Genomic DNA, 18,569 nt, shown 5'->3' with positions numbered 1-18,569 from the left:
CATACAGCACCCAACACCCCAAAAGACCTCCACACCCCTGCTACACGCCCCGCAGCCCCGCACACCCACCCGCCTGCCGCAACACCCCACTCGCAACACCAAAACACTCAACGCCCCCCCGCCTGCCGGCAAAAGCCTACAGCACCCAACAACCCAAAAAACCTCCACAAGCCTCCCACGTGCCCTGCAGCCCCACACACCCACCCGCCTGCCGCAACCACACGCGCACCTGCCCCCCCGACACAACCCCCCACCCGCAACACCAAAACGCTCAACACCCCTCCGCCCGCCGCCAAAAGCCTACAGCACCCAACATGCCACGCGCAACACTCCAGAAAACCCCCACACCCCTGCCACACGGCCCGCAGCCCCACACACCCGCCCGCCTGCCGCAACTACACCCGCACCTGCCCCAACACAGCCCCCCAAAATACTTACACACCACTCCCACACGCCCCGCGCCCTCCAGCCCCACACACCCACCCGCCTGCCGCAACACCCCACTCGCAACACCAAAACACTCAACACCCCCCCGCCTGCCGGCAAAAGCCTACAACAGCCCAAAAAACCTCCACAAGCCTCCCACGTGCCCTGCAGCCCCACACACCCACCCGCCTGCCGCAACCACACCCGCACCTGCCCCCCTGCCGGACGCAACAGCAAAACGCGCAGCACCCCTCCGCCCGCCGGCAAAAGCCTACAGCACCCGGTATTCCCAGGCGGTCTCCCATCCAAGTACTAACCGGGCCCGACCCTGCTTAGCTTCCGAGATCAGACGAGATCGGGCGTTCTCAGGGTGGTATGGCCGTAGGCACCCCTCTGCCCCACAACAGCCCTCTCCACACCCACCGCCCACACCGCCCTCCCGCACTCACACACACCCCCACGCCCACAACAACGCCTCACACCACACACACACACACAAACACACGCACAACACACGCACCTACCCACAACACACCTCACACAAAACAACACCCCACACGCAACACCCCGCAAAAAATACACACCCCTCACCACACGCACCCTGCCCTACACACACACACACACACACGCCTCACCCAACAACACACGCACCTCACACAACACAACACCCCACACACAACACCACTAAGTACTTACACCACACTCACGCACCGCACACGCCCTACAGCCCCACACACCCTCCCTCCTCCCGCAACAACACACGCACCTGCCCCGACGCCTGCCACAATACCCCACTCGCAACACCACAACGCTCGCCAGACGCTCCGCCCGACGCCAAAATCATACAGCACCCAACACCCCAAAAGACCTCCACACCCCTGCTACACGCCCCGCAGCCCCGCACACCCACCCGCCTGCCGCAACACCCCACTCGCAACACCAAAACACTCAACGCCCCCCCGCCTGCCGGCAAAAGCCTACAGCACCCAACAACCCAAAAAACCTCCACAAGCCTCCCACGTGCCCTGCAGCCCCACACACCCACCCGCCTGCCGCAACCACACGCGCACCTGCCCCCCCGACACAACCCCCCACCCGCAACACCAAAACGCTCAACACCCCTCCGCCCGCCGCCAAAAGCCTACAGCACCCAACATGCCACGCGCAACACTCCAGAAAACCCCCACACCCCTGCCACACGGCCCGCAGCCCCACACACCCGCCCGCCTGCCGCAACTACACCCGCACCTGCCCCAACACAGCCCCCCAAAATACTTACACACCACTCCCACACGCCCCGCGCCCTCCAGCCCCACACACCCACCCGCCTGCCGCAACACCCCACTCGCAACACCAAAACACTCAACACCCCCCCGCCTGCCGGCAAAAGCCTACAACAGCCCAAAAAACCTCCACAAGCCTCCCACGTGCCCTGCAGCCCCACACACCCACCCGCCTGCCGCAACCACACCCGCACCTGCCCCCCTGCCGGACGCAACAGCAAAACGCGCAGCACCCCTCCGCCCGCCGGCAAAAGCCTACAGCACCCGGTATTCCCAGGCAGTCTCCCATCCAAGTACTAACCGGGCCCGACCCTGCTTAGCTTCCGAGATCAGATGAGATCGGGCGTTCTCAGGGTGGTATGGCCGTAGGCACCCCTCTGCCCCACAACAGCCCTCTCCACACCCACCGCCCACACCGCCCTCCCGCACTCACACACACCCCCACGCCCACAACAACGCCTCACACCACACACACACACACAAACACACGCACAACACACGCACCTACCCACAACACACCTCACACAAAACAACACCCCACACGCAACACCCCGCAAAAAATACACACCCCTCACCACACGCACCCTGCCCTACACACACACACACACACACACACGCCTCACCCAACAACACACGCACCTCACACAACACAACACCCCACACACAACACCACTAAGTACTTACACCACCCTCACGCACCGCACACGCCCTACAGCCCCACACACCCTCCCTCCTCCCGCAACAACACGCGCACCTGCCCCGACGCCTGCCACAATACCCCACTCGCAACACCACAACGCTCGCCAGACGCTCCGCCCGACGCCAAAATCATACAGCACCCAACACCCCAAAAGACCTCCACACCCCTGCTACACGCCCCGCAGCCCCGCACACCCACCCGCCTGCCGCAACACCCCACTCGCAACACCAAAACACTCAATGCCCCCCCACCTGCCGGCAAAAGCCTACAGCACCCAACAACCCAAAAAACCTCCACAAGCCTCCCACGTGCCCTGCAGCCCCACACACCCACCCGCCTGCCGCAACCACACACGCACCTGCCCCCCCGACACAACCCCCCACCCGCAACACCAAAACGCTCAACACCCCTCCGCCCGCCGCCAAAAGCCTACAGCACCCAACATGCCACGCGCAACACTCCAGAAAACCCCCACACCCCTGCCACACGGCCCGCAGCCCCACACACCCGCCCGCCTGCCGCAACTACACCCGCACCTGCCCCAACACAGCCCCCCAAAATACTTACACACCACTCCCACACGCCCCGCGCCCTCCAGCCCCACACACCCACCCGCCTGCCGCAACACCCCACTCGCAACACCAAAACACTCAACACCCCCCCGCCTGCCGGCAAAAGCCTACAACAGCCCAAAAAACCTCCACAAGCCTCCCACGTGCCCTGCAGCCCCACACACCCACCCGCCTGCCGCAACCACACCCGCACCTGCCCCCCTGCCGGACGCAACAGCAAAACGCGCAGCACCCCTCCGCCTGCCGGCAAAAGCCTACAGCACCCGGTATTCCCAGGCGGTCTCCCATCCAAGTACTAACCGGGCCCGACCCTGCTTAGCTTCCGAGATCAGACGAGATCGGGCGTTCTCAGGGTGGTATGGCCGTAGGCACCCCTCTGCCCCACAACAGCCCTCTCCACACCCACCGCCCACACCGCCCTCCCGCACTCACACACACCCCCACGCCCACAACAACGCCTCACACCACACACACACACACAAACACACGCACAACACACGCACCTACCCACAACACACTTCACACAAAACAACACCCCACACGCAACACCCCGCAAAAAATACACACCCCTCACCACACGCACCCTGCCCTACACACACACACACACACACGCCTCACCCAACAACACACGCACCTCACACAACACAACACCCCACACACAACACCACTAAGTACTTACACCACACTCACGCACCGCACACGCCCTACAGCCCCATACACCCTCCCTCCTCCCGCAACAACACGCGCACCTGCCCCGACGCCTGCCACAATACCCCACTCGCAACACCACAACGCTCGCCAGACGCTCCGCCCGACGCCAAAATCATACAGCACCCAACACCCCAAAAGACCTCCACACCCCTGCTACACGCCCCGCAGCCCCGCACACCCACCCGCCTGCCGCAACACCCCACTCGCAACACCAAAACACTCAACGCCCCCCCGCCTGCCGGCAAAAGCCTACAGCACCCAACAACCCAAAAAACCTCCACAAGCCTCCCACGTGCCCTGCAGCCCCACACACCCACCCGCCTGCCGCAACCACACGCGCACCTGCCCCCCCGACACAACCCCCCACCCGCAACACCAAAACGCTCAACACCCCTCCGCCCGCCGCCAAAAGCCTACAGCACCCAACATGCCACGCGCAACACTCCAGAAAACCCCCACACCCCTGCCACACGGCCCGCAGCCCCACACACCCGCCCGCCTGCCGCAACTACACCCGCACCTGCCCCAACACAGCCCCCCAAAATACTTACACACCACTCCCACACGCCCCGCGCCCTCCAGCCCCACACACCCACCCGCCTGCCGCAACACCCCACTCGCAACACCAAAACACTCAACACCCCCCCGCCTGCCGGCAAAAGCCTACAACAGCCCAAAAAACCTCCACAAGCCTCCCACGTGCCCTGCAGCCCCACACACCCACCCGCCTGCCGCAACCACACCCGCACCTGCCCCCCTGCCGGACGCAACAGCAAAACGCGCAGCACCCCTCCGCCCGCCGGCAAAAGCCTACAGCACCCGGTATTCCCAGGCGGTCTCCCATCCAAGTACTAACCGGGCCCGACCCTGCTTAGCTTCCGAGATCAGACGAGATCGGGCGTTCTCAGGGTGGTATGGCCGTAGGCACCCCTCTGCCCCACAACAGCCCTCTCCACACCCACCGCCCACACCGCCCTCCCGCACTCACACACACCCCCACGCCCACAACAACGCCTCACACCACACACACACACACAAACACACGCACAACACACGCACCTACCCACAACACACCTCACACAAAACAACACCCCACACGCAACACCCCGCAAAAAATACACACCCCTCACCACACGCACCCTGCCCTACACACACACACACACACACGCCTCACCCAACAACACACGCACCTCACACAACACAACACCCCACACACAACACCACTAAGTACTTACACCACACTCACGCACCGCACACGCCCTACAGCCCCACACACCCTCCCTCCTCCCGCAACAACACACGCACCTGCCCCGACGCCTGCCACAATACCCCACTCGCAACACCACAACGCTCGCCAGACGCTCCGCCCGACGCCAAAATCATACAGCACCCAACACCCCAAAAGACCTCCACACCCCTGCTACACGCCCCGCAGCCCCGCACACCCACCCGCCTGCCGCAACACCCCACTCGCAACACCAAAACACTCAACGCCCCCCCGCCTGCCGGCAAAAGCCTACAGCACCCAACAACCCAAAAAACCTCCACAAGCCTCCCACGTGCCCTGCAGCCCCACACACCCACCCGCCTGCCGCAACCACACGCGCACCTGCCCCCCCGACACAACCCCCCACCCGCAACACCAAAACGCTCAACACCCCTCCGCCCGCCGCCAAAAGCCTACAGCACCCAACATGCCACGCGCAACACTCCAGAAAACCCCCACACCCCTGCCACACGGCCCGCAGCCCCACACACCCGCCCGCCTGCCGCAACTACACCCGCACCTGCCCCAACACAGCCCCCCAAAATACTTACACACCACTCCCACACGCCCCGCGCCCTCCAGCCCCACACACCCACCCGCCTGCCGCAACACCCCACTCGCAACACCAAAACACTCAACACCCCCCCGCCTGCCGGCAAAAGCCTACAACAGCCCAAAAAACCTCCACAAGCCTCCCACGTGCCCTGCAGCCCCACACACCCACCCGCCTGCCGCAACCACACCCGCACCTGCCCCCCTGCCGGACGCAACAGCAAAACGCGCAGCACCCCTCCGCCCGCCGGCAAAAGCCTACAGCACCCGGTATTCCCAGGCAGTCTCCCATCCAAGTACTAACCGGGCCCGACCCTGCTTAGCTTCCGAGATCAGACGAGATCGGGCGTTCTCAGGGTGGTATGGCCGTAGGCACCCCTCTGCCCCACAACAGCCCTCTCCACACCCACCGCCCACACCGCCCTCCCGCACTCACACACACCCCCACGCCCACAACAACGCCTCACACCACACACACACACACAAACACACGCACAACACACGCACCTACCCACAACACACCTCACACAAAACAACACCCCACACGCAACACCCCGCAAAAAATACACACCCCTCACCACACGCACCCTGCCCTACACACACACACACACACACACACGCCTCACCCAACAACACACGCACCTCACACAACACAACACCCCACACACAACACCACTAAGTACTTACACCACCCTCACGCACCGCACACGCCCTACAGCCCCACACACCCTCCCTCCTCCCGCAACAACACGCGCACCTGCCCCGACGCCTGCCACAATACCCCACTCGCAACACCACAACGCTCGCCAGACGCTCCGCCCGACGCCAAAATCATACAGCACCCAACACCCCAAAAGACCTCCACACCCCTGCTACACGCCCCGCAGCCCCGCACACCCACCCGCCTGCCGCAACACCCCACTCGCAACACCAAAACACTCAACGCCCCCCCGCCTGCCGGCAAAAGCCTACAGCACCCAACAACCCAAAAAACCTCCACAAGCCTCCCACGTGCCCTGCAGCCCCACACACCCACCCGCCTGCCGCAACCACACGCGCACCTGCCCCCCCGACACAACCCCCCACCCGCAACACCAAAACGCTCAACACCCCTCCGCCCGCCGCCAAAAGCCTACAGCACCCAACATGCCACGCGCAACACTCCAGAAAACCCCCACACCCCTGCCACACGGCCCGCAGCCCCACACACCCGCCCGCCTGCCGCAACTACACCCGCACCTGCCCCAACACAGCCCCCCAAAATACTTACACACCACTCCCACACGCCCCGCGCCCTCCAGCCCCACACACCCACCCGCCTGCCGCAACACCCCACTCGCAACACCAAAACACTCAACACCCCCCCGCCTGCCGGCAAAAGCCTACAACAGCCCAAAAAACCTCCACAAGCCTCCCACGTGCCCTGCAGCCCCACACACCCACCCGCCTGCCGCAACCACACCCGCACCTGCCCCCCTGCCGGACGCAACAGCAAAACGCGCAGCACCCCTCCGCCCGCCGGCAAAAGCCTACAGCACCCGGTATTCCCAGGCGCTCTCCCATCCAAGTACTAACCGGGCCCGACCCTGCTTAGCTTCCGAGATCAGACGAGATCGGGCGTTCTCAGGGTGGTATGGCCGTAGGCACCCCTCTGCCCCACAACAGCCCTCTCCACACCCACCGCCCACACCGCCCTCCCGCACTCACACACACCCCCACGCCCACAACAACGCCTCACACCACACACACACACACAAACACACGCACAACACACGCACCTACCCACAACACACCTCACACAAAACAACACCCCACACGCAACACCCCGCAAAAAATACACACCCCTCACCACACGCACCCTGCCCTACACACACACACACACACACGCCTCACCCAACAACACACGCACCTCACACAACACAACACCCCACACACAACACCACTAAGTACTTACACCACACTCACGCACCGCACACGCCCTACAGCCCCACACACCCTCCCTCCTCCCGCAACAACACACGCACCTGCCCCGACGCCTGCCACAATACCCCACTCGCAACACCACAACGCTCGCCAGACGCTCCGCCCGACGCCAAAATCATACAGCACCCAACACCCCAAAAGACCTCCACACCCCTGCTACACGCCCCGCAGCCCCGCACACCCACCCGCCTGCCGCAACACCCCACTCGCAACACCAAAACACTCAACGCCCCCCCGCCTGCCGGCAAAAGCCTACAGCACCCAACAACCCAAAAAACCTCCACAAGCCTCCCACGTGCCCTGCAGCCCCACACACCCACCCGCCTGCCGCAACCACACGCGCACCTGCCCCCCCGACACAACCCCCCACCCGCAACACCAAAACGCTCAACACCCCTCCGCCCGCCGCCAAAAGCCTACAGCACCCAACATGCCACGCGCAACACTCCAGAAAACCCCCACACCCCTGCCACACGGCCCGCAGCCCCACACACCCGCCCGCCTGCCGCAACTACACCCGCACCTGCCCCAACACAGCCCCCCAAAATACTTACACACCACTCCCACACGCCCCGCGCCCTCCAGCCCCACACACCCACCCGCCTGCCGCAACACCCCACTCGCAACACCAAAACACTCAACACCCCCCCGCCTGCCGGCAAAAGCGTACAAGAGCCCAAAAAACCTCCACAAGCCTCCCACACGCCCCGCAGCCCCACACACCCACCCGCCTGCCGCAACCACACGCGCACCTGCCCCCCCGACACAACCCCCCACCCGCAACACCAAAACGCTCAACACCCCTCTGCCCGCCGCCAAAAGCCTACAGCACCCAACATGCCACGCGCAACACTCCAGAAAACCTCCACACCCCTGCCACACGGCCCGCAGCCCCACAAACCCGCCCGCCTGCCGCAACACCCCACTCGCAACACCAAAACACTAAACACCCCCCGCCTGCCGGCAAAAGCCTACAACAGCCCAAAAAACCTCCACAAGCCTCCCACGCGCCCTGCAGCCCCACACGCCCACCCGCCTGCCGCAACCACACCCGCACCTGCCCCCCTGCCGGACGCAACAGCAAAACGCGCAGCACCCCTCCGCCCGCCGGCGAAAGCCTACAGCACCCGGTATTCCCGGGCGGTCTCCCATCCAAGTACTAACCGGGCCCGACCCTGCTTAGCTTCCGAGATCAGACGAGATCGGGCGTTCTCAGGGTGGTATGGCCATAGGCACCCCTCTGCCCCACAACAGCCCTCTCCACACCCACCACCCACACCGCCCTCCCACACTCACACACACCCCCACGCCCACAACAACGCCTCACACCACACACACACACACAAACACACGCACAACACACGCACCTACCCACAACACACCTCACACAAAACAACACCCCACACGCAACACCCCGCAAAAAATACACACCCCTCACCACACGCACCCTGCCCTACACGCACACACACACACACACACGCCTCACCCAACAACACACGCACCTCACACAACACAACACCCCACACACAACACCACTAAGTACTTACACCACCCTCACGCACCGCACACGCCCTACAGCCCCACACACCCTCCCTCCTCCCGCAACAACACGCGCACCTGCCCCGACGCCTGCCACAATACCCCACTCGCAACACCACAACGCTCGCCAGACGCTCCGCCCGACGCCAAAATCATACAGCACCCAACACCCCAAAAGACCTCCACACCCCTGCTACACGCCCCGCAGCCCCGCACACCCACCCGCCTGCCGCAACACCCCACTCGCAACACCAAAACACTCAACGCCCCACCGCCTGCCGGTAAAAGCCTACAGCACCCAACAACCCAAAAAACCTCCACAAGCCTCCCACGTGCCCTGCAGCCCCACACACCCACCCGCCTGCCGCAACCACACGCGCACCTGCCCCCCCGACACAACCCCCCACCCGCAACACCAAAACGCTCAACACCCCTCCGCCCGCCGCCAAAAGCCTACAGCACCCAACATGCCACGCGCAACACTCCAGAAAACCCCCACACCCCTGCCACACGGCCCACAGCCCCACACACCCGCCCGCCTGCCGCAACTACACCCGCACCTGCCCCAACACAGCCCCCCAAAATACTTACACACCACTCCCACACGCCCCGCGCCCTCCAGCCCCACACACCCACCCGCCTGCCGCAACACCCCACTCGCAACACCAAAACACTCAACACCCCCCCGCCTGCCGGCAAAAGCCTACAACAGCCCAAAAAACCTCCACAAGCCTCCCACGCGCCCCGCAGCCCCACACGCCCACCCGCCTGCCGCAAACACACCCGCACCTGCCCCCCTGCCGGACGCAACAGCAAAACGCGCAGCACCCCTCCGCCCGCCGGCAAAAGCCTACAGCACCCGGTATTCCCGGGCGGTCTCCCATCCAAGTACTAACCGGGCCCGACCCTGCTTAGCTTCCGAGATCAGATGAGATCGGGCGTTCTCAGGGTGGTATGGCCGTAGGCACCCCTCTGCCCCACAACAGCCCTCTCCACACCCACCGCCCACACCGCCCTCCCGCACTCACACACACCCCCACGCCCACAACAACGCCTCACACCACACACACACACACAAACACACGCACAACACACGCACCTACCCACAACACACCTCACACAAAACAACACCCCACACGCAACACCCCGCAAAAAATACACACCCCTCACCACACGCACCCTGCCCTACACGCACACACACACACACGCCTCACCCAACAACACACGCACCTCACACAACACAACACCCCACACACAACACCACTAAGTACTTACACCACCCTCACGCACCGCACACGCCCTACAGCCCCACACACCCTCCCTCCTCCCGCAACAACACACGCACCTGCCCCGACGCCTGCCACAATACCCCACTCGCAACACCACAACGCTCGCCAGACGCTCCGCCCGACGCCAAAATCATACAGCACCCAACACCCCAAAAGACCTCCACACCCCTGCTACACGCCCCGCAGCCCCGCACACCCACCCGCCTGCCGCAACACCCCACTCGCAACACCAAAACACTCAACGCCCCCCCGCCTGCCGGCAAAAGCCTACAGCACCCAACAACCCAAAAAACCTCCACAAGCCTCCCACGTGCCCTGCAGCCCCACACACCCACCCGCCTGCCGCAACCACACGCGCACCTGCCCCCCCGACACAACCCCCCACCCGCAACACCAAAACGCTCAACACCCCTCCGCCCGCCGCCAAAAGCCTACAGCACCCAACATGCCACGCGCAACACTCCAGAAAACCCCCACACCCCTGCCACACGGCCCGCAGCCCCACACACCCGCCCGCCTGCCGCAACTACACCCGCACCTGCCCCAACACAGCCCCCCAAAATACTTACACACCACTCCCACACGCCCCGCGCCCTCCAGCCCCACACACCCACCCGCCTGCCGCAACACCCCACTCGCAACACCAAAACACTCAACACCCCCCCGCCTGCCGGCAAAAGCCTACAACAGCCCAAAAAACCTCCACAAGCCTCCCACGTGCCCTGCAGCCCCACACACCCACCCGCCTGCCGCAACCACACCCGCACCTGCCCCCCTGCCGGACGCAACAGCAAAACGCGCAGCACCCCTCCGCCCGCCGGCAAAAGCCTACAGCACCCGGTATTCCCAGGCGGTCTCCCATCCAAGTACTAACCGGGCCCGACCCTGCTTAGCTTCCGAGATCAGACGAGATCGGGCGTTCTCAGGGTGGTATGGCCGTAGGCACCCCTCTGCCCCACAACAGCCCTCTCCACACCCACCGCCCACACCGCCCTCCCGCACTCACACACACCCCCACGCCCACAACAACGCCTCACACCACACACACACACACAAACACACGCACAACACACGCACCTACCCACAACACACTTCACACAAAACAACACCCCACACGCAACACCCCGCAAAAAATACACACCCCTCACCACACGCACCCTGCCCTACACACACACACACACACACGCCTCACCCAACAACACACGCACCTCACACAACACAACACCCCACACACAACACCACTAAGTACTTACACCACACTCACGCACCGCACACGCCCTACAGCCCCACACACCCTCCCTCCTCCCGCAACAACACACGCACCTGCCCCGACGCCTGCCACAATACCCCACTCGCAACACCACAACGCTCGCCAGACGCTCCGCCCGACGCCAAAATCATACAGCACCCAACACCCCAAAAGACCTCCACACCCCTGCTACACGCCCCGCAGCCCCGCACACCCACCCGCCTGCCGCAACACCCCACTCGCAACACCAAAACACTCAACGCCCCCCCGCCTGCCGGCAAAAGCCTACAGCACCCAACAACCCAAAAAACCTCCACAAGCCTCCCACGTGCCCTGCAGCCCCACACACCCACCCGCCTGCCGCAACCACACGCGCACCTGCCCCCCCGACACAACCCCCCACCCGCAACACCAAAACGCTCAACACCCCTCCGCCCGCCGCCAAAAGCCTACAGCACCCAACATGCCACGCGCAACACTCCAGAAAACCCCCACACCCCTGCCACACGGCCCGCAGCCCCACACACCCGCCCGCCTGCCGCAACTACACCCGCACCTGCCCCAACACAGCCCCCCAAAATACTTACACACCACTCCCACACGCCCCGCGCCCTCCAGCCCCACACACCCACCCGCCTGCCGCAACACCCCACTCGCAACACCAAAACACTCAACACCCCCCCGCCTGCCGGCAAAAGCCTACAACAGCCCAAAAAACCTCCACAAGCCTCCCACGTGCCCCACAAGCCCACACACCCACCCGCCTGCCGCAACCACACCCGCACCTGCCCCCCTGCCGGACGCAACAGCAAAACGCGCAGCACCCCTCCGCCTGCCGGCAAAAGCCTACAGCACCCGGTATTCCCAGGCGGTCTCCCATCCAAGTACTAACCGGGCCCGACCCTGCTTAGCTTCCGAGATCAGACGAGATCGGGCGTTCTCAGGGTGGTATGGCCGTAGGCACCCCTCTGCCCCACAACAGCCCTCTCCACACCCACCGCCCACACCGCCCTCCCGCACTCACACACACCCCCACGCCCACAACAACGCCTCACACCACACACACACACACAAACACACGCACAACACACGCACCTACCCACAACACACTTCACACAAAACAACACCCCACACGCAACACCCCGCAAAAAATACACACCCCTCACCACACGCACCCTGCCCTACACACACACACACACACACGCCTCACCCAACAACACACGCACCTCACACAACACAACACCCCCCACACAACACCACTAAGTACTTACACCACACTCACGCACCGCACACGCCCTACAGCCCCACACACCCTCCCTCCTCCCGCAACAACACGCGCACCTGCCCCGACGCCTGCCACAATACCCCACTCGCAACACCACAACGCTCGCCAGACGCTCCGCCCGACGCCAAAATCATACAGCACCCAACACCCCAAAAGACCTCCACACCCCTGCTACACGCCCCGCAGCCCCGCACACCCACCCGCCTGCCGCAACACCCCACTCGCAACACCAAAACACTCAACGCCCCCCCGCCTGCCGGCAAAAGCCTACAGCACCCAACAACCCAAAAAACCTCCACAAGCCTCCCACGTGCCCTGCAGCCCCACACACCCACCCGCCTGCCGCAACCACACACGCACCTGCCCCCCCGACACAACCCCCCACCCGCAACACCAAAACGCTCAACACCCCTCCGCCCGCCGCCAAAAGCCTACAGCACCCAACATGCCACGCGCAACACTCCAGAAAACCCCCACACCCCTGCCACACGGCCCACAGCCCCACACACCCGCCCGCCTGCCGCAACTACACCCGCACCTGCCCCAACACAGCCCCCCAAAATACTTACACACCACTCCCACACGCCCCGCGCCCTCCAGCCCCACACACCCACCCGCCTGCCGCAACACCCCACTCGCAACACCAAAACACTCAACACCCCCCCGCCTGCCGGCAAAAGCCTACAACAGCCCAAAAAACCTCCACAAGCCTCCCACGTGCCCTGCAGCCCCACACACCCACCCGCCTGCCGCAACCACACCCGCACCTGCCCCCCTGCCGGACGCAACAGCAAAACGCGCAGCACCCCTCCGCCCGCCGGCAAAAGCCTACAGCACCCGGTATTCCCAGGCGCTCTCCCATCCAAGTACTAACCGGGCCCGACCCTGCTTAGCTTCCGAGATCAGACGAGATCGGGCGTTCTCAGGGTGGTATGGCCGTAGGCACCCCTCTGCCCCACAACAGCCCTCTCCACACCCACCGCCCACACCGCCCTCCCGCACTCACACACACCCCCACGCCCACAACAACGCCTCACACCACACACACACACACAAACACACGCACAACACACGCACCTACCCACAACACACCTCACACAAAACAACACCCCACACGCAACACCCCGCAAAAAATACACACCCCTCACCACACGCACCCTGCCCTACACACACACACACACACACGCCTCACCCAACAACACACGCACCTCACACAACACAACACCCCACACACAACACCACTAAGTACTTACACCACACTCACGCACCGCACACGCCCTACAGCCCCACACACCCTCCCTCCTCCCGCAACAACACACGCACCTGCCCCGACGCCTGCCACAATACCCCACTCGCAACACCACAACGCTCGCCAGACGCTCCGCCCGACGCCAAAATCATACAGCACCCAACACCCCAAAAGACCTCCACACCCCTGCTACACGCCCCGCAGCCCCGCACACCCACCCGCCTGCCGCAACACCCCACTCGCAACACCAAAACACTCAACGCCCCCCCGCCTGCCGGCAAAAGCCTACAGCACCCAACAACCCAAAAAACCTCCACAAGCCTCCCACGTGCCCTGCAGCCCCACACACCCACCCGCCTGCCGCAACCACACGCGCACCTGCCCCCCCGACACAACCCCCCACCCGCAACACCAAAACGCTCAACACCCCTCCGCCCGCCGCCAAAAGCCTACAGCACCCAACATGCCACGCGCAACACTCCAGAAAACCCCCACACCCCTGCCACACGGCCCGCAGCCCCACACACCCGCCCGCCTGCCGCAACTACACCCGCACCTGCCCCAACACAGCCCCCCAAAATACTTACACACCACTCCCACACGCCCCGCGCCCTCCAGCCCCACACACCCACCCGCCTGCCGCAACACCCCACTCGCAACACCAAAACACTCAACACCCCCCCGCCTGCCGGCAAAAGCGTACAAGAGCCCAAAAAACCTCCACAAGCCTCCCACACGCCCCGCAGCCCCACACACCCACCCGCCTGCCGCAACCACACGCGCACCTGCCCCCCCGACACAACCCCCCACCCGCAACACCAAAACGCTCAACACCCCTCTGCCCGCCGCCAAAAGCCTACAGCACCCAACATGCCACGCGCAACACTCCAGAAAACCTCCACACCCCTGCCACACGGCCCGCAGCCCCACAAACCCGCCCGCCTGCCGCAACACCCCACTCGCAACACCAAAACACTAAACACCCCCCGCCTGCCGGCAAAAGCCTACAACAGCCCAAAAAACCTCCACAAGCCTCCCACGCGCCCTGCAGCCCCACACGCCCACCCGCCTGCCGCAACCACACCCGCACCTGCCCCCCTGCCGGACGCAACAGCAAAACGCGCAGCACCCCTCCGCCCGCCGGCGAAAGCCTACAGCACCCGGTATTCCCGGGCGGTCTCCCATCCAAGTACTAACCGGGCCCGACCCTGCTTAGCTTCCGAGATCAGACGAGATCGGGCGTTCTCAGGGTGGTATGGCCATAGGCACCCCTCTGCCCCACAACAGCCCTCTCCACACCCACCACCCACACCGCCCTCCCACACTCACACACACCCCCACGCCCACAACAACGCCTCACACCACACACACACACACAAACACACGCACAACACACGCACCTACCCACAACACACCTCACACAAAACAACACCCCACACGCAACACCCCGCAAAAAATACACACCCCTCACCACACGCACCCTGCCCTACACGCACACACACACACACACACGCCTCACCCAACAACACACGCACCTCACACAACACAACACCCCACACACAACACCACTAAGTACTTACACCACCCTCACGCACCGCACACGCCCTACAGCCCCACACACCCTCCCTCCTCCCGCAACAACACGCGCACCTGCCCCGACGCCTGCCACAATACCCCACTCGCAACACCACAACGCTCGCCAGACGCTCCGCCCGACGCCAAAATCATACAGCACCCAACACCCCAAAAGACCTCCACACCCCTGCTACACGCCCCGCAGCCCCGCACACCCACCCGCCTGCCGCAACACCCCACTCGCAACACCAAAACACTCAACGCCCCACCGCCTGCCGGTAAAAGCCTACAGCACCCAACAACCCAAAAAACCTCCACAAGCCTCCCACGTGCCCTGCAGCCCCACACACCCACCCGCCTGCCGCAACCACACGCGCACCTGCCCCCCCGACACAACCCCCCACCCGCAACACCAAAACGCTCAACACCCCTCCGCCCGCCGCCAAAAGCCTACAGCACCCAACATGCCACGCGCAACACTCCAGAAAACCCCCACACCCCTGCCACACGGCCCACAGCCCCACACACCCGCCCGCCTGCCGCAACTACACCCGCACCTGCCCCAACACAGCCCCCCAAAATACTTACACACCACTCCCACACGCCCCGCGCCCTCCAGCCCCACACACCCACCCGCCTGCCGCAACACCCCACTCGCAACACCAAAACACTCAACACCCCCCCGCCTGCCGGCAAAAGCCTACAACAGCCCAAAAAACCTCCACAAGCCTCCCACGCGCCCCGCAGCCCCACACGCCCACCCGCCTGCCGCAAACACACCCGCACCTGCCCCCCTGCCGGACGCAACAGCAAAACGCGCAGCACCCCTCCGCCCGCCGGCAAAAGCCTACAGCACCCGGTATTCCCGGGCGGTCTCCCATCCAAGTACTAACCGGGCCCGACCCTGCTTAGCTTCCGAGATCAGATGAGATCGGGCGTTCTCAGGGTGGTATGGCCGTAGGCACCCCTCTGCCCCACAACAGCCCTCTCCACACCCACCGCCCACACCGCCCTCCCGCACTCACACACACCCCCACGCCCACAACAACGCCTCACACCACACACACACACACAAACACACGCACAACACACGCACCTACCCACAACACACCTCACACAAAACAACACCCCACACGCAACACCCCGCAAAAAATACACACCCCTCACCACACGCACCCTGCCCTACACGCACACACACACACACGCCTCACCCAACAACACACGCACCTCACACAACACAACACCCCACACACAACACCACTAAGTACTTACACCACCCTCACGCACCGCACACGCCCTACAGCCCCACACACCCTCCCTCCTCCCGCAACAACACACGCACCTGCCCCGACGCCTGCCACAATACCCCACTCGCAACACCACAACGCTCGCCAGACGCTCCGCCCGACGCCAAAATCATACAGCACCCAACACCCCAAAAGACCTCCACACCCCTGCTACACGCCCCGCAGCCCCGCACACCCACCCGCCTGCCGCAACACCCCACTCGCAACACCAAAACACTCAACGCCCCCCCGCCTGCCGGCAAAAGCCTACAGCACCCAACAACCCAAAAAACCTCCACAAGCCTCCCACGTGCCCTGCAGCCCCACACACCCACCCGCCTGCCGCAACCACACGCGCACCTGCCCCCCCGACACAACCCCCCACCCGCAACACCAAAACGCTCAACACCCCTCCGCCCGCCGCCAAAAGCCTACAGCACCCAACATGCCACGCGCAACACTCCAGAAAACCCCCACACCCCTGCCACACGGCCCGCAGCCCCACACACCCGCCCGCCTGCCGCAACTACACCCGCACCTGCCCCAACACAGCCCCCCAAAATACTTACACACCACTCCCACACGCCCCGCGCCCTCCAGCCCCACACACCCACCCGCCTGCCGCAACACCCCACTCGCAACACCAAAACACTCAACACCCCCCCGCCTGCCGGCAAAAGCCTACAACAGCCCAAAAAACCTCCACAAGCCTCCCACGTGCCCTGCAGCCCCACACACCCACCCGCCTGCCGCAACCACACCCGCACCTGCCCCCCTGCCGGACGCAACAGCAAAACGCGCAGCACCCCTCCGCCCGCCGGCAAAAGCCTACAGCACCCGGTATTCCCAGGCGGTCTCCCATCCAAGTACTAACCGGGCCCGACCCTGCTTAGCTTCCGAGATCAGACGAGATCGGGCGTTCTCAGGGTGGTATGGCCGTAGGCACCCCTCTGCCCCACAACAGCCCTCTCCACACCCACCGCCCACACCGCCCTCCCGCACTCACACACACCCCCACGCCCACAACAACGCCTCACACCACACACACACACACAAACACACGCACAACACACGCACCTACCCACAACACACTTCACACAAAACAACACCCCACACGCAACACCCCGCAAAAAATACACACCCCTCACCACACGCACCCTGCCCTACACACACACACACACACACGCCTCACCCAACAACACACGCACCTCACACAACACAACACCCCACACACAACACCACTAAGTACTTACACCACACTCACGCACCGCACACGCCCTACAGCCCCACACACCCTCCCTCCTCCCGCAACAACACACGCACCTGCCCCGACGCCTGCCACAATACCCCACTCGCAACACCACAACGCTCGCCAGACGCTCCGCCCGACGCCAAAATCATACAGCACCCAACACCCCAAAAGACCTCCACACCCCTGCTACACGCCCCGCAGCCCCGCACACCCACCCGCCTGCCGCAACACCCCACTCGCAACACCAAAACACTCAACGCCCCCCCGCCTGCCGGCAAAAGCCTACAGCACCCAACAACCCAAAAAACCTCCACAAGCCTCCCACGTGCCCTGCAGCCCCACACACCCACC

At 64.1% G+C, this 18,569-nt stretch overlaps 14 non-coding genes across 14 annotated transcripts; all 14 read right to left on the bottom strand.

Annotated features, from left to right (window-relative positions):
- Nucleotides 1–694: 694 nt before the first annotated feature.
- On the bottom strand, nucleotides 695–813 carry LOC141745734 (5S ribosomal RNA). Its single transcript, XR_012588004.1, has one exon. It is a non-coding gene; the product is annotated as a 5S ribosomal RNA (ribosomal RNA).
- A 1,148-nt stretch (nucleotides 814–1,961) lies between these two features.
- LOC141745631 (5S ribosomal RNA) lies at nucleotides 1,962–2,080 on the bottom strand. Its single transcript, XR_012587903.1, has one exon. It is a non-coding gene; the product is annotated as a 5S ribosomal RNA (ribosomal RNA).
- Nucleotides 2,081–3,232: 1,152 nt separating this feature from the next.
- On the bottom strand, nucleotides 3,233–3,351 carry LOC141745723 (5S ribosomal RNA). Its single transcript, XR_012587993.1, has one exon. It is a non-coding gene; the product is annotated as a 5S ribosomal RNA (ribosomal RNA).
- Nucleotides 3,352–4,499: 1,148 nt separating this feature from the next.
- LOC141745711 (5S ribosomal RNA) lies at nucleotides 4,500–4,618 on the bottom strand. The gene has a single exon (XR_012587982.1). It is a non-coding gene; the product is annotated as a 5S ribosomal RNA (ribosomal RNA).
- A 1,148-nt stretch (nucleotides 4,619–5,766) lies between these two features.
- On the bottom strand, nucleotides 5,767–5,885 carry LOC141745669 (5S ribosomal RNA). The gene has a single exon (XR_012587940.1). It is a non-coding gene; the product is annotated as a 5S ribosomal RNA (ribosomal RNA).
- A 1,152-nt stretch (nucleotides 5,886–7,037) lies between these two features.
- Nucleotides 7,038–7,156, bottom strand: LOC141745743 (5S ribosomal RNA). The gene has a single exon (XR_012588013.1). It is a non-coding gene; the product is annotated as a 5S ribosomal RNA (ribosomal RNA).
- Nucleotides 7,157–8,609: 1,453 nt separating this feature from the next.
- Nucleotides 8,610–8,728, bottom strand: LOC141745666 (5S ribosomal RNA). Its single transcript, XR_012587937.1, has one exon. It is a non-coding gene; the product is annotated as a 5S ribosomal RNA (ribosomal RNA).
- Nucleotides 8,729–9,880: 1,152 nt separating this feature from the next.
- LOC141745577 (5S ribosomal RNA) lies at nucleotides 9,881–9,999 on the bottom strand. Its single transcript, XR_012587852.1, has one exon. It is a non-coding gene; the product is annotated as a 5S ribosomal RNA (ribosomal RNA).
- Nucleotides 10,000–11,147: 1,148 nt separating this feature from the next.
- On the bottom strand, nucleotides 11,148–11,266 carry LOC141745700 (5S ribosomal RNA). Its single transcript, XR_012587971.1, has one exon. It is a non-coding gene; the product is annotated as a 5S ribosomal RNA (ribosomal RNA).
- A 1,148-nt stretch (nucleotides 11,267–12,414) lies between these two features.
- Nucleotides 12,415–12,533, bottom strand: LOC141745689 (5S ribosomal RNA). The gene has a single exon (XR_012587960.1). It is a non-coding gene; the product is annotated as a 5S ribosomal RNA (ribosomal RNA).
- A 1,148-nt stretch (nucleotides 12,534–13,681) lies between these two features.
- On the bottom strand, nucleotides 13,682–13,800 carry LOC141745742 (5S ribosomal RNA). Its single transcript, XR_012588012.1, has one exon. It is a non-coding gene; the product is annotated as a 5S ribosomal RNA (ribosomal RNA).
- A 1,453-nt stretch (nucleotides 13,801–15,253) lies between these two features.
- On the bottom strand, nucleotides 15,254–15,372 carry LOC141745665 (5S ribosomal RNA). The gene has a single exon (XR_012587936.1). It is a non-coding gene; the product is annotated as a 5S ribosomal RNA (ribosomal RNA).
- A 1,152-nt stretch (nucleotides 15,373–16,524) lies between these two features.
- Nucleotides 16,525–16,643, bottom strand: LOC141745576 (5S ribosomal RNA). Its single transcript, XR_012587851.1, has one exon. It is a non-coding gene; the product is annotated as a 5S ribosomal RNA (ribosomal RNA).
- Nucleotides 16,644–17,791: 1,148 nt separating this feature from the next.
- LOC141745678 (5S ribosomal RNA) lies at nucleotides 17,792–17,910 on the bottom strand. The gene has a single exon (XR_012587949.1). It is a non-coding gene; the product is annotated as a 5S ribosomal RNA (ribosomal RNA).
- Nucleotides 17,911–18,569: the final 659 nt, after the last annotated feature.

The sequence above is a fragment of the Larus michahellis genome, chromosome 6 (genome assembly GCF_964199755.1).
Source record: "Larus michahellis chromosome 6, bLarMic1.1, whole genome shotgun sequence".
Lineage (NCBI taxonomy): Eukaryota > Metazoa > Chordata > Aves > Charadriiformes > Laridae > Larus > Larus michahellis.
Note: the sequence above shows the minus strand (reverse complement) of the source record. Positions and strands in the feature narration are given on the sequence as shown.